Below are 16,946 nucleotides of genomic sequence, written 5' to 3'. Positions count from 1 at the left end.
CACCGCCCTCACAGCTTTACTTCTGTCAGTATCTCGTCTCCTACCTTTCAAACTTTACAGAGGCTCTCCTGCGAACCTTGCACAACTAGCACTCCTGAAAGAAATGATATAGCGGAGACATGGCTTAGCCACAGCCTGGGGGATGTTTCCAGAATGAGATTTTCACTCTGCAGCGGAGTGTGCGCTGATATGAAACTTCCTGGCAGATTAAAACTGTGTGCCAGACCGAGGCAAAGGCAAAGGTCCCGGAGAAAGGCAAAGGTCCCGAGTTCGAGTCTCGGTCATCAGATCACAAAGTACACGCTGTACTGCAACTGAAAGTCAGTATGTCACTCCATGACAACAATGGTACAACTGTGAGAATAGTATCAGCACCGTCCTGTTCTCCCACTATTCGCTTGGATGATAGTGAGAGATTGTATATATTTATTTGTAATTAGGGTATGTGTGTGAAATAGTAGTATGTGCATGTGTGTATGTCTATGTGGCCAGTTTTTTCTTAACCTGCTGCTACTCATACCAATTAATCTTGTTTACCATTTATTCCATATGGGTTTCAAATGGCTCTGATCACTATGGGACTTAACTTCTGAGGGTATCAGTCCCCTAACCTAAGACATCACACACATTCATGCCTGAGGCAGGAATCGAACCTGCGACCGTAGCGGTCGCCCGGTTCCAGACTGTAGCGCCTTGAACCACTCGGTCACTCGGGCTGGCTTTTATTCCATATACTGTGTATAGGAAGGAAGTTGTGTTGTATAGAATAGCATGTAAATAACCAGTGTGGAATAGTAGTATGTGTATGTGTGCATGTGTATGTTGCCACTTTTTTTCTTAACATGCTGCTAGTCATACCAATTAGTCTTGTTTCCCATTTATTCGACATACTGTGTATAGGAAGGAAGTTGTGTTGTATAGAACAGCGGTTCCAGACTGTAGCGCCTTGAACCGCTCGGTCACTCTGGTTGGCTTTTATTCCATATACTGTGTATAGGAAGGAAGTTGTGTTGTATAGAATAGCATGTAAATAACCAGTGTGGAATAGTAGTATGTGTATGTGTGCATGTCTATGTGGCCACTTTTTTCTTAACCTGCTGTTAGTCATACCAATTAGTCTTGTTTCCCATTTATTCTATATACTGTGTATAGGAAGGAAGTTGTGGTGTATAGAACAGCATGTAAATAACCAATGGGGAGCATAATACTAGCTGTCTGATGTATCTCTATTTGTGTGTATGTGTATAAACTATTTCTTGTTAAGGTACAACAATTGTATAGTAACTAAGAAAAAAATTGTATTCTAAAAACATAATTGTTAATAAACCAGCCTTTTGCTAAGAAAGACTTTTGATGAAAGACACTGATCCTTTTATTATGGAGTACAGACCTTGAATGACAAATTACAGAATTTGATTTATATTAAGAAGAAATGAGGGGAGGGGGATCTTTATTCATATTGGCCCCAGCGGTCGTGATGTCATTATGTCTCAGAACTCTCGCTGGGAGGCAATGTTCTCTCCAAGCCAGGGGAGGGGCTGACCTTATTCCAGTATTGGTACAATGGTTCAATGACCTCACCACATGTATCGGGAGGGTTCCTTATCTTACTAGTAACCTTGAGATAAGAAGAACTTTGGGCCCCTTTGTTCCATTTCCCTCTTTGATACACTACTATACATTACTATAACTTTTAAGTACTTAGTGAAAATGAATGAAAGTGCAAGAGAATGTTGCTAGAGGCCTTCCAGTCATGCACTGAAAGCTGGATGTCACATGGCGCGAAGTCAACTTGACTATAGTACCAAACGGAGCTGGGCCCACAACATAAGACAGTCGGAGAAACGAGAGAAGACACTATGTGTCAATCAGCGAGGACTTTGGTTGTGTTCTTCACTACAACATGGCCAGGAGACAACATTTGGATGACTTCACATGGGGAAGAATCATCAGGAAACTGGAAGAAGGACGAATTGTGATGAGTGTAGCACAGGAGTTTGGTACTGCTCACAGCAATTTTTCATGAGCATCAGGAATATTCTGAAATACAGACACTGCTGCCTAAAGCAGATGAAGTGGTCGACCATAGTCAACTACAGTTGCAGATGACTGATGCATTGTGAAATAGGTGTCTGCGATTACAACCACAGTTAACAAGACTGCACAGCAAGCAATCTCACTCTGCACAGTGAGATGGTGACTGCGCGGGGGCAGTCTCCTTGCCTGATGACCATTATGTTATGTAACGTTGACACTCGCACATCCGTGGCACTGTTTGCAATGCTGCCAAGAACATAAAGACTGGACCTGTTCTGTTGGCAGAAGAGCCAACACCGTGTTACTAGAGGATGCCGAAATGCACGCGTTTTAGCTCACGCAGGCTGGCGTGAGGAGGGAAGAACTATACTGACGTGAGGCCTGGAACATGACAAGGAATTAGAATTCAGAAAGCGGACGTAATTAGTTTGATACTTAACTTTAATCCATTAATGATGATCGTCGCTCTTGACGGCACATGATTCACAATATTATCTGTTCAGAATACATTCTACTAACTGAATATGGCGCCTTGCTAGGTCGTAGCAAATGACGTAGCTGAAGGCTATGCTAAACTGTCGTCTCTGCAAATGAGGGCGTATGTAGACAGTGAACTATCGCTAGCAAAGTCGGCTGTACAACTGGGGCGAGTGCTAGGGAGTCTCTCTAGACTAGACCTGCCGTGTGGCGGCGCACGGTCTGCAATCACTGATAGTGGCGACACGTGGGTCCGACGTATACTAACGGACCGCGGTCGATTTAAATGCTACCAACTAGCAAGTGTGGTGTCTGGCGGTGACACCACAGGACCAATAAGCAGTGTCGTCATGTGCGGAACTCAGAAGAGAACAGATTGTCTGAGTAGTGATTCTGGATGTACCCTTATACGGCTCGAGGTGAGAACAAGTAATGCTCCCAGGAACAAAGTCGAACATGATTTTTTTTTGTGATCCAGGTGTTATGGTCGCAGAGAGGTATAATGTTGCGTGGGCATACCGATCGCTAAATCCTTGAAGATGATTCACTCACCAGTCAACGTTATTGTGACACTGTATCCTTTCCCATCAGCATGTTTTCAGGGGTGCGTTTGGTCCAGCTTCATTTTTGTGGATGAACACCAACCTTGCTAGCAGCATGGGAGAACGTTTCAGAGTATGTATTGCTCATGGTGATCAGGCTCCCTGTTAAGAACCATGCTACGCCTTTTTGTAATGCTCAGAGTGCCATCATAAATTGCAGGGACCTTAACATTAATTACTGTTTTTGAATAAAAGGGTCATTTTCATTCGTCTCATTGCATATTTCTTTCAGTTACCTTCTACACTATACCGTAGCAGTTGCTGTGTATAGTCTGTGTATGTATATACAGTCCAAGTTTCATCGAGCTTTGTTACTTGGAGACACATCAGTGGTTACTTTTGACTCTCAGTTTCGCACACCACTGTATGTAACGCATAATTAAGGTCGCAGATATGCAATAATATGTAAATTACTTAATTTCATCAATAAACTTGTATGTTATTTTACACTCGAAAGTTGCATTCTTCGTGGGCAACTAATACTTCAGAGTTGGTGGAAGTTGGACCACACTCTCCAATGATCTGTGTGTGACAATAATGTTCACGATTACATAGCTGAATTAAGAGTGTTTTCAATCCAACACAGTCACTAACATCATAAAATGATTCATGGAGATTATCACGAACCTTATGGACGGAATACTGACCCCACCTAGGGTGGCATGCAAACGCTTGGAGCACCGTTCTTGCACTACACGGTCGTCGTTGGATAGTTTTGCAAGAAACAGTAGTGTCTCCAGAAACCAGTAAAGTCCGAGAATGCTGAGTGCAGAAGTAGCAGCATTATTAATTCCTCCAGCTATTCTTTATGTACTTCTACTCTTCCAGCTTTCTTGTTTCGCGAGTTAATACGTATTCACTGTAAGGTGAAATGTCTCAGTGCGAACAGTTGCTTCCGCCTGGGCCAAGCTAATATTTGCAGACTGCATTTAATGCCTAGAACCAGCATGTTCATGTAAACACGTCGCTACGTTACAGCAACAGATAAGGCGCCCTCGTTGTTCCCCACCAGTTCACAACAGTGAATTAGGTGTGCTTGGTGGGAGATGTACTTCTACATCCATACTCTGCAAACTACTGTGAAGAGCATGGCAGAGATTACTTCCGATTGTTCCGTATACTAAGGTTTCTCATCGTTTCAGTCGCATGCGGAGAGTGGCAAAAATGAGAGCTGAAGTGCCGTCCGCACTGTTATTAGTCTAACCGTGCATTCGCGGGCCCTATCGGAGTTGTATAAATGGGATTGTAGGGCGCTGTGTGTTGAAACTACGTAAATAGGATTTCACAGGATGTATGACGTCTGTCTTCAAGTGTTTACCAATTAAGTAAGATTTTTTATCATTCTAGTGGCCCCTGGATCAAGCAAACCTGTGACCACTCGTTCAGTTCTTCTATGTTTACATTCAATAACGCCTGTTAGTATTATTTGCAAGGCATTCCACAAACTTGAACAGAAGTCTAAGATGGATCACACAAATGTTTTGTAAGCAAACTCTGTTGTAAACCCATTGCGTTCTCCCAATATCCCAACAATGAACTGGGGTTTACCAGTTGCTTAATTTAAACTACTGGCCATTAAAATTGCTACACCAAGAAGAAATGCAGATGTTAAACAGGTATTCATTGGACAAATATATTATACTATAACTGACATGTGATTACATTTTCACGCAATTTGGGTGCATAGATCCTGAGAAATCAGTATCCAGAACAACCACCACTGGCAGTAATAACGGCTTTGATACGCCTGGGCATTGAGTCAAACAGAGCTTGGAAGGCGTATACAGGTACAGCTGTCCATGCAGCTTCAACACGATACCACAGTTCATTAAGAATAGTGACTGACGTATTGTGACGAGCCAGTTGCTCGGCCACCATTGACCAGACGTTTTCAGTTGGTGAGAGATCTGGAGAATGTGCTGGCCAGGGCAGCAGTCGAATATTTTCTGTATCCAGAAAGGCCCGTACAGGACCTGCAACATGCGGTCGTGCATTATCCTGCTGAAATCTAGTGTTTCGCAGGGATCGAATGAAGGGTAGAGCCACGGGTCGTAACACATCTGAAATGTAACGTCCACTGCTCAAAGTGCCGTCAATGCGAACAAGAGGTGACCGAGACGTGTAACCAATGGCACCCCATACCATCACGCCAAGTGATACGCCAGTATGGCGATGACGAATACACGCTTCCAATGTGCGTTCACCGCGATGTCGCCAAACACGGATGCGACCATCATGATGCTGTAAACAGAGCCTGGATTCATCCGAAAAAATTGACGTTTTGCCAATCGTGCACCCAGCTTCGTCGTTGAGTACACCATCGCAGGCGCTCCTGTCTGTGATGCAGCGTCGAGGGTAACTGCAGCCATGGTCTCCGAGCTGATAGTCCATGCTGCTGCAAACGTCGTCGAACTGTTCGTACAGATGGTTGTTGTCTTGCAAACGTCCCCATCTGTTGACTCAGGGATCGAGACGTGGCTGCACGATCCGTTACAGCCATGCGGATAAGATGCCTGTCATCTCGACTGCTAGTGATACGAGGGCGTTGGGATCGAGCACGACGTTCCGTATTACCCTCCTGAACCCACCGATTCCATATTCTGCTAACAGTCATTGTATCTCAACCAACGCGTGCAGCAATGTCGCGATACGGTAAACCGCAATCGCGATAGGCTACAATCCGACCTCTATCAAAGTCGGAAACGTGATGGTACGCATTTCTCCTCCTTACACAAGGCATCACAACAACGTTTCACCAGGCAACGCCGGTCAACTGCTGTTTGTGTATGAGAAATCGGTTGGAAACTTACCTCATTTCAGCAAGTTGTAGGTGTCGCCACCGGCACCAACCTTCTGTGAATGCTCTGAAAAGCTAATCATTTGCATATCACAGCATCTTCTTCCTGTCGGTTAAATTTCGCGTTCTAGGCGCTACAGTCTGGAACCGCGAGACCGCTACGGTCGCAGGTTCGAATCCTGTCTCGGGCATGGATGTGTGTGATGTCCTTAGGTTAGTTAGGTTTAAGTAGTTCTAAGTTCTAGGGGACTGATGACCTCAGAAGTTGAGTCCCATAGTGCTCAGAGCCATTTGAACCATTTTTTTAAATTTCGCGTCTGCAGCACGTCATCTTCGTGGTGTAGCAATTTTAATGGCCAGTAGTGTACAATTTGGGGCTATGTGACCATTCAGTCCCAGGTATTTGTGTGAGTTAATTGATTTCAGTTGTGACAGACTGATATTGTTGTGATAGAATACTATGTATTTGCGTTTTGTGAAGTGGAACATATTACGTTTCTGGATATTTAAAGTAAGTTGTCAGTCTTTCTATCGCTTTGAAATCTTATCGAGATCTGGCTGTATAATTTTTGCAGCTTTATTCAGACAATACTCCTACTTCATTATAGATAACTGTATCACTTGTAAAAAGTCTAAGGTTATTGTTTATATTGTCTTCCAATTTACCTGGGCCATGCCTGATTTCACTATTTCATCTGTCACCGACTCTCCATCAGGATGACATGCTGCGTCCTCCCTACCAAGGAATGCTCCATCCAGTCTCAAATTTCGTTTGATACCCCATATGATTGTAGTTCCGTTAATAAGCGCTGGTGGGGAACTGAGCCACATGTTTCTTGGAAGTGAAGAAATACTTCATACACCTGACAGCCATGATCTATGACTCTCATAGATATTCATCAACATGGAGATATATTCGTTAAGCAAATAGAGATTTGAAAGACGTGTAGAATCCAAAATATATAAATGACAACCAAAAAGTTTCTGTTAGAAGACTGCATAGTCCAGAATCTATACGGCAATCAGGCAAAATCGCATAGAGGAAATCGACGACCCTTCAAGGCCTTTTTTTTTTTAAGGGATGGAAGGCGTGATAATTACATGAGGAGAGATCAGGACTATAGAGCAGGTGCTCGAGTGTATCCCACTTGAGCTGCATTCTGAAATTTGCGATAAGGGGACGTGCGTTATTATGAAGCAGCGGCACTCCTTGCTGCACCATTCCACAACAATGGTTTCCTACTTAGATGCAAATCAAATCAAAGTCACAAGGACTTAAGTCCGGGGAGTATGGTGGATGGTACAGTACTTCCCAGTCCCATCGAGCAGCCACAGCTTGCGCTGATGCGCCCGCGCGTTGTCGTGCACAATGATGGGTGGGTTGCGCGGGAAGTGTCGCCCCTTTCTTTTGCAAAGCTGGTCGCAGGTGATGCTCCAAAAACGAATAGTAATACTGTGAATTTGATTCCGAAGATGAAGGAACCACTTCGTGGCATTCGCTTCAGAACTGTTCCAGAGATTAGACAGGCAGTAGATCGCTCCATTCGCACCACCAACAGAATCGTCTCTGCTAACCGTGTACTACGCCTTCCACATCACTGGCAACGGATTCTGCACAACGCCGGTGACTACTTTGAAGGACAGTAACAGGTACAAACATGTAACTCTTTTGTATCGGTTGTGAATAAATAGTTGCCACTATTTAATTTCCAACCCTCGTATAATGTAAGGTAGCGAAACAGTGACAGCAATAGGAAACCAAAATACACGCTCAGGTAGTAACGATAAGGGAAAACGGACGAATATGAGAAATTTTGAGACTTAAATTAGGTAATGCCACCTACAAAATATACTAGTACTTACAGTTTATTTCTTATTACTATTGCTTACTTAAGTAACCTAAACTGAAAGTAATGTGAAACGATGAGACAGGGTGAGAGACGTTCCATAATTAAAGAATTACACCGATGAGCAAAAATACTACGGTGAAGGCGGCCATCGGTGGCTGATCTGACGACAGAGTGGAATGCTGGTGCAGGCATGAGTGTTTCGGACCACACTGTTCAACTTACATTGTTGAACAATGAACTCCGCAGACGACGATCCCTGCGTGTACAACGACATGTCAATGACGTCTGCAGTGGACAACGGATCATTAAGTTGGACCGTAAAGCAATGGCAACGTGTTGTCTGGTAGGATGAATTATGTTTTTTGTTACACCAGGTCGACTGTCAAGTTCAGACACGCCGTCATCCAGACGAATGGCTCATGGAAATATTCACTGCGCCATGGACGCAGACCGATGGGGGCGGTATTATGGTGTGGAGGGGATTCAACTGGGAGTCCGTTGGACCTGTGGTAATAATCGAAGGCACCATCACAGCCATGGACTATTTGAACATTATTGCGGAGCACATGCATCCTTTTGTGCTTGATGTCTTCTTCGACAGTGATGGCATCTTCCAACAGAATAAATGTCCGTTTCACAAGGCCGGAATCATGCTACAGTGATTTGAGGAACACGATAATGAACTAACGTTATTGTCTTGGTCACCAAATTCGCTTGATCTGAAACTGATGGGGAACATTTGAGATGCTGTTGAGAACGAGCTACGCCCCTGCAAATCACCGAATTACAGGAAGTACGTCTTGCAGAAAGCTGCCAAGGAGTTGTCGATCCCATACCACGCGGAATCGCTCCTGGTATTGCGGTCCAAAGGTGGATCAACATTCTATTAAGCAGGTGAACGCAGTTTTTTGGCTCATCAGTGTAAGTCTTTGGATAACTGGTGACTTAGTTTACACAGAAAATATTTTGATAACAGCAACTGACAAGAAATGCCCAATATTAAGCAAAAAAGTCTACGAAAGCTTGAAATCAGATCGTGCGTACATTAGCAAAGAAGACAATAAAATTAAAACATAACTTATGGTAAAGGAAATGTACTTTAAATGTTATTAAATAAAGTAAGGTAATCATCAGCGAACAAGTAATGTATTTTTACCAATTTCTTTTTAAGCCAGAGGGTGGGTTTGAACACCGCAGTGCTTTACGAGAAGAGAAGGAGGATTTGGTGGTGGTATTTCCCTTTCTTCCAAAGACCTTAGAATCGGTTTACGCAGTCAGTTGTACGGGAACTTACAGGTTAACGTGAAACACGAACCACTGTAAATGTTATTCGGTTCAGAAATTTATCTAACAAAATACGCTGCAGTTCATGTTGTGGGTGAGACGTGCTAAGTTTTCTTAACGTCAAAGATAACTCATAGTATATATACTACATTACAAGGACCGAAGTCCCTTACGTCTGATTCTTAGCGCTCCCAAGGTGTACCGCGAAATATCACTCGCGGATGCGGCAAGAGTACCGACGTGCTGCAGCTCGCGAGACAGATTACTTGGGGACGTTTATTAGCGAACTTCGATGCATTTCCTGTACTACTACGCTGTTGAAGCTAATTTAAATCAGCTACGCCAACCTCTTATTGGGCTGCTCCAAAACCAACAATTAATGACCTGCAAGTATCCGACCGCAATCAGATTCCGTGACCACTGAACTGTAAAATATACGCTGCTAATGGTCAGTGCACCGCCTCCATCTTGTCCCTCACAACGAACGCTGAAAATCTCCACACAAAAATAAAATACGATAACAGTTTAAAATCAGCAGGGAAAAGTGACACAAAAACATGAGACTAAGTTTTCACGGAAACAAATGTACATTGTCGGGCCCATAGAGGCTGTCCCTGACTGTTGCTTTTATAAGATACCACCACCATCTAGCTAGTGGTTCCATCCTGTGCTGAGACCTATCCCTACAGAGCGCGTGCGCATTCACGGAACTGCAACGCTCACCAGCAAGACTGGAAAGTTACTGAACAGAATTTCACACCTGCACACTGTGACGGAAGTTTGAATTCTTGTTGGTTATCGGCGCAGATGCGACGTTGTGCTGGAAAATATCAAAGAAGTCATCTTTCACGTGATAGAAGTTGTGTAAGCCAAGAGCCGTTTCGAAACACAAGTAAATACTGACGAATATTCATGTGTCACTCATACTATGAAACTGTTCTTCGAACGGACTACGGAAGAATCTACTAGCGTAGAGATCAATCATACACTCCTGGAAATGGAAAAAAGAACACATTGACACCGGTGTGTCAGACCCACCATACTTGCTCCGGACACTGCGAGAGGGCTGTACAAGCAATGATCACATGCACGGCACAGCGGACACACCAGGAACCGCGGTGTTGGCCGTCGAATGGCGCTAGCTGCGCAGCATTTGTGCACCGCCGCCGTCAGTGTCAGCCAGTTTGCCGTGGCATACGGAGCTCCATCGCAGTCTTTAACACTGGTAGCATGCCGCGACAGCGTGGACGTGAACCGTATGTGCAGTTGACGGACTTTGAGCGAGGGCGTATAGTGGGCATGCGGGAGGCCGGGTGGACGTACCGCCGAATTGCTCAACACGTGGGGCGTGAGGTCTCCACAGTACATCGATGTTGTCGCCAGTGGTCGGCGGAAGGTGCACGTGCCCGTCGACCTGGGACCGGACCGCAGCGACGCACGGATGCACGCCAAGACCGTAGGATCCTACGCAGTGCCGTAGGGGACCGCACCGCCACTTCCCAGCAAATTAGGGACACTGTTGCTCCTGGGGTATCGGCGAGGACCATTCGCAACCGTCTCCATGAAGCTGGGCTACGATCCCGCACACCGTTAGGCCGTCTTCCGCTCACGCCCCAACATCGTGCAGCCCGCCTCCAGTGGTGTCGCGACAGGCGTGAATGGAGGGACGAATGGAGACGTGTCGTCTTCAGCGATGAGAGTCGCTTCTGCCTTGGTGCCAATGATGGTCGTATGCGTGTTTGGCGCCGTGCAGGTGAGCGCCACAATCAGGACTGCATACGACCGAGGCACACAGGGCCAACACCCGGCATCATGGTGTGGGGAGCGATCTCCTACACTGGCCGTACACCACTGGTGATCGTCGAGGGGACACTGAATAGTGCACGGTACATCCAAACCGTCATCGAACCCATCGTTCTACCATTCCTAGACCGGCAAGGGAACTTGCTGTTCCAACAGGACAATGCACGTCCGCATGTATCCCGTGCCACCCAACGTGCTCTAGAAGGTGTAAGTCAACTACCCTGGCCAACAAGATCTCCGGATCTGTCCCCCATTGAGCATGTTTGGGACTGGATGAAGCGTCGTCTCACGCGGTCTGCACGTCCAGCACGAACGCTGGTCCAACTGAGGCGCCAGGTGGAAATGGCATGGCAAGCCGTTCCACAGGACTACATCCAGCATCTCTACGATCGTCTCCATGGGAGAATAGCAGCCTGCATTGCTGCGAAAGGTGGATATACACTGTACTAGTGCCGACATTGTGCATGCTCTGTTGCCTGTGTCTATGTGCCTGTGGTTCTGTCAGTGTGATCATGTGATGTATCTGACCCCAGGAATGTGTCAATAAAGTTTCCCCTTCCTGGGACAATGAATTCACGGTGTTCTTATTTCAATTTCCAGGAGTGTAATATGCTATAATCCAAAAGTTAAAACATATCACTCAACACAATTGCATAGGTGTAATTTAGCCGCTGCTGTACAGATGTCCGTATCCAAAAGGAGGACGGGAAATATGTGCATTATTTCGTCGCTCCTGGTGTCGTATCATACGTCCGTCTGCTGACACACTATTTCCGTGTGCAGTGGAGCTCGCTCATCCTGACCATTCCGTACCAAGTGATGCCACACTGCGCGGCTATTGCCGAAGTTAAAGGGGGAAGTCTGCATTATCTTACGTACTTTTTACTGTGTTCGTGACGTAAATGGCATTAGGTAGATTTTGAGATGTGATTCATAGTTATAGAAATCTCTTTTGCTTTATATTATACTGTAAATATGAGTCTTGGAATAATAAAACGAATCAAGTCATAAAGGATTAGTAAAACTGTTAATTTATAAAAAGTATTTAACGTCTTCGCTGTCGAAAAGAGCCTTAGAGATAGAGCACATGCTCGACTGAAACATGATAATGATGATAGGTTTGGACGCTCGACAGTTAGGTCTGTAAACGCCAGTTCTAAAAACTGTTTTGAGTGCACTTCAGAGAAATAAAACAGAAAAAAATCAACAAGAATCAAGATACGCTAGCACGTCAACACACACACATACACACACAAGCACACACCAAAATGAAATGTATGACTAGTTCTAAAACTTTCGACAAAAAAGATAAATTCAGTGTCATTGTGCTGGCTGATCAATGGAGTTCAGACGTAACACCAAGTTTAAATGTTTTACCGCACTTGTCGTCACCCGAAACGAAAGACAGGTTCCCACTTTTTCTTCTGTCCTCTCGTCAAAATACAAAACGCAGTCATTTAAAATGTGACATACAATGATTTGTTCGCCTGAGACGAGCAAGTGTCGGGATATCTGCTGCTGCATTTTCAAAGTCATAATCTAACTTACGACGATTTCCACCGTCAGATGTCGAATTAAGAAGTATCGTAGGATCCCAAAAGGTTCTAGAGTTACGTACATTCACCCACTATTTTGACCAGACATCGCAATAAAAGACAACAAACCGGAAGTCCTGATCTTAAATTACGAGGTATATATTCTAAAACGGCCACTTTAGCGTATGCATTTGGCCATGTTGCATTCAAAGAATCAAAGAATGCTATAAGGAGGGGCGAGAGAGAGTTCTTTCGGGAGTCCAGTTCGCCTTTTGTGCTCCTGCACACACTTCTTTTGTGGATGCACGGAGAGGCAGCTTGAAAGCAACCTGGGTGGCTCACGACCTTGCCGTTCACGTGGCGGCGACGTGCTGGGTACCGAATGGCGTCATTTTCGTGGCACGAACTGGCGAGTCTGCAGTCGCCAATAGGACCTTATGCACGAGACGATTTTTCAGCCGGTAGGTCGGCGAGATAAATCTCACAGAACCTTCTGGCGATATTTAGCGAAAATAAATCTCGAAGTCTTATCTTTGCAAATCTATAAACGAAGCCTTGTGTGAGTTGTAATTTATTTTACGATTTTGGTCGTTAGGTGACTTCTCTGCTCGTAATGTACTTATGATCACAGATAAATATTTGAATTCGAACGATAGATCGCTCTCCTCTGGTCGATTGACTTTACTATCCAACATGAACGATTTGAATGAAACTACAGGAAGCAGAACGCAATGAACAATGAACTAGTAGCTGCCGCTATGGCTTTAATAACAGCAAACTCTTCTGGATAGAAGAAAACGAGCCAAAAATATCCATGCGCTCCAAGATTGGTAGGAGAACTTTGTCTTTGACAAACATAAGCAAGTCGTAGTACTATAGTTCTGTTTTGTAAATGTTATGAGAACTACTTCCACTTAGCTTCACCTCTTCAATCTTCTTCACTTCTTTACGGAAACTGGTGTTAAGATTTTGGACCTTCTGCTTTGTATCTCGTGAATCTACGCGTTTCAGAATTTTATTTCGGTAGTTCTTGTTTGAAAAGATCTATTCAGTTCGGTTACTCCATTTATAAATTCCTGATGCTTCCTGTCTGAAGCTGGAACACAGTGCACAATTTATGCACACCAGCTACACGGGGCAGATGTCAGAATTTGTAGTTCCCGTAGGCAGACAGACGGGTGCATGATGTGCAAGGCGTGCATTATCACAGCATTTGATGGCTATCAAATGGTGAGTGGCCGACATGTGGGACACTCCATCTCCAGTGTCAAGCAGACGCTGAGATTCTCTTGTATTAGTATATCGATAGCGCATCGTGAAGGTTTCCCATTCATGGAAATCTGCAAACTGAACAGGCAATGGCAACAATGTGTTGGTCCACTAACTTCGATTTTCATAAGAAATGTGCGAGCAGAGTGCAGCAGAGTCATTAATGGACGATAACAGCAACAACAACAATAACAACCACTGAGCAGCCGTTCATAATAGAACTGTGTCCTCTCTTTGTAGTACGGAAGCCATCGCTCACGAGAGATCACAAACACAGAGATTGGTATGGCTGAAGGACCACTTCTTTTGGACTCTTTAAGCATGGAAAAATGTCGTATGGAATGATTCATTGGGGTAAATGTTGATAAAGTCTGTTGGTAAATTCGAAGTCAGGATTTTAGCATGTTGAAAACCACATGAGATGCGAGACCTCGCTTGCCATCAGGGGTACCATTTAGGTGGATAATATAAATACTCTTGTGTGAGGGATATTTACGTGGCATTAAATGGGATACTTAATACGTCTGCACAAACACAATCAATATTCACCTCTACCTTCACATTTGTGCCCTGCTGCACATCGTACACACTCTCAACACTATAAAAAGCATGTAAGAAACATGAGCAGGATGTAGCAAAACTTTAAGATCACCATTGGGCTACTAACTTGAAATAAAGAATGGTGAATCAATTGAGCATTGTCTACCTAAAGTACATTTCCATGAAAGACTTCAGTTAAGCACTATTCTTTTTGTACTCCAATATTATACAGGGTGAGGCAGATAAGTCATAACACCCCTTGTATCTCCCCAACCGTAATAGATACAAAGATGCCGTTTGGACAGTGAATTGCAGGGACAGGGGCTACTTGAATACATCGCATTTCAAGTTTGTGCCGCTTCGAAGGACGAACACGATACGAGAACATATGTGTGTCTCAAAAATTATTCGCCTAAATATTATGATATATGCATATTTGAAACCGTTTTTTTAAGCACAGGGTTCCATTTAAAAAAACCAAAGATGGCCTCATATCTCTGTAATAAAAAACAGCACAAACATGAAATGTGATGTATTCAAGTAGCCCCTGTCCCTGCAATTCACTGTCCAAACGGCACCTTTGTATCTATTACGGCTGGGGAGATACAAGGGTTTTTATGACTTAGCTGCCTCACCCTGTATACACTGTAATGTGCCAGGTCACGAATTGTTTACTACTTTTCAAAGGACATCACGGTCCTCTTGACTGTAAAACTGTGTATTCATAAAAAACCACTATTTTCATTTCGGCTCTATGGCCATTATCAAGTGGATTACTTAGAAATTACAAACCAATGCTGAATCTGTCCGCAACAAGACTTATGGAAACAGTGTCATCTTCTGACCAGCACAAACAATAAATGTTATGCCAGCGAATCAGGGGTCAGTATCTCCCAGCAGGTTATTTTGCTTCCAAGATACTTTATAATCTACTGCAGTCTTTGAAGAGCAATCAACATTACCACATGATTTGGATGGAGACAGAGTCTCTTTGCCTTGACCGGAAGCGATACTACTTTTTTTGAAGCCATACACAGGTTAAATGCAGGGATGTGAGGCGTGGGCTGGGTGTTTTGTGGGAGCAGGTATTCTTTAAGTGAGTGTGGCTGCTGAATCATTGGCTACCTTCCCTAAGGCGAGTAATAGTTCCTCTTGACATCTCGGAGGATCTGTAACAACTTGCTGTTCATTCCACTCACTTATGACACAAAGAGAGACGCTAGCCTCCAATCTCTGATGCTTTTTACTGCCTCTCCTGTGAAGATAACGCTGCGGCTGTAGTGGAGCGGCACGGCACGACCAGAGCAGCGCAGCGCGGCGAGCAGATCATCGTTGGCGAAAGACACCAGTACTGCTCAATGCGTGTGATCATAGTGGCGTTGACAAGCGGAGCGACGCGGACCAGAGCGGCACAGAGGAACGCTGAGCGAATCAAACAGGTTTGTTTCTGAGAGAGGAAACCAGAGCGGTCGAGTCCGTCCGGCTTCATTGGGGCAACGCCGGCACCATTCGGCTGTTGCTGTGGGCAGCAGAGTCACTGCTGTTGCTGGCGCTTGTGTTCCTTTTGTTGTAGTGTTGAGAAAATGGCGTCAGCAGAAGCCTCCATAGCAGCTGTCTTTACGGAAGCAATGAAATAAGTATCATCACAAGTGATTCATTTTGGACAGGTTGCGAGGTGCCGGGGTGGAGAAGCGTTTGTACCTCTTTAATTCAGACGGATTTTGCATGAGAACGAGACATGCAGTCGACCCCCTTCTTATCTACCAGCTAATTAATTATGCACACAACGGTAGCAGCAGAAAGTGATGGTGGCCCCTGCTAGTTGGTAAAATAAGGAGTGCACGCTCACAATAATTTAATAAAAATCGTAATCTACTAAGAAAAAAAGAGAACCCTATCGTAATAAACAACAGGAAATTGGATTCTGCATACATCTACGAAATGATATGAGGATTAAATATTACAATGAAATTTATTATACATTAGAACATAAATACATGATTATCGACACAAACAGTAGGTTAAAAGATAGGGTATACTGAAATATTAGGAGAATAAGAGTTGACTCGAGAACAAGGGGCTCCTACTCTCTGTGATGCAATAGATTGACGATAATGACTGGAGGTCCTAATGAATCAATCTCCCGACTATATAGCAGTATCGCAATTAGTAGTCAGAGCTCAAATGGGATCACATGGAGAAACAAGCAAGGTGGACTTGTAGCAAAGCGAGCGCGCTTGTTGCTGAGGGATTCAGCATAAAATTGATAAGGTCCTACAATGCCGGAGCCGCAAAATACTGTACCAGTACTGAAATCTGCAGCACGTCGTCGGTAGGCAGCGTCCTGATGATGTAGGCGCCGACTTCTGCCGTGCAGCAACTCTGTGTCAACCCCTGGCCGCGAAGGTTGTCCGAGAATTCTAAGTTCTTCCAAAAACGAGCGACCAAGTCACAAGACCATCCGACTCCGAGGACGATCAGATCCCGAATACCACAGTCCGCGCAACGCAAGAGCAAAGCCAACATTGCTCTAGTCCCTACTCTCCTCGAAAACTGCGAATCAGCATTCAGTTTTGATTCCAAAATTCCCCCACACTGTCTCAGAGCATCATTCGCTCCAATAGTGACCGTTCCCTCCAATTTCGAGCAGGGCTTTATGACGTCAACTAGCCTCAGTTTAAGCTGGCCAATCATGCCTCTGCTATTCAGCTGAGGGCACTGAAGTTGCTATTTGACCGGCTACGAAAACAAC

Source organism: Schistocerca nitens, chromosome 4 (assembly GCF_023898315.1).
Source record: "Schistocerca nitens isolate TAMUIC-IGC-003100 chromosome 4, iqSchNite1.1, whole genome shotgun sequence".
NCBI classification, from domain to species: Eukaryota; Metazoa; Arthropoda; class Insecta; order Orthoptera; family Acrididae; genus Schistocerca; species Schistocerca nitens.
The sequence above is the reverse complement of the archived record's forward strand: the minus strand, read 5'-3'. Positions refer to the sequence as shown.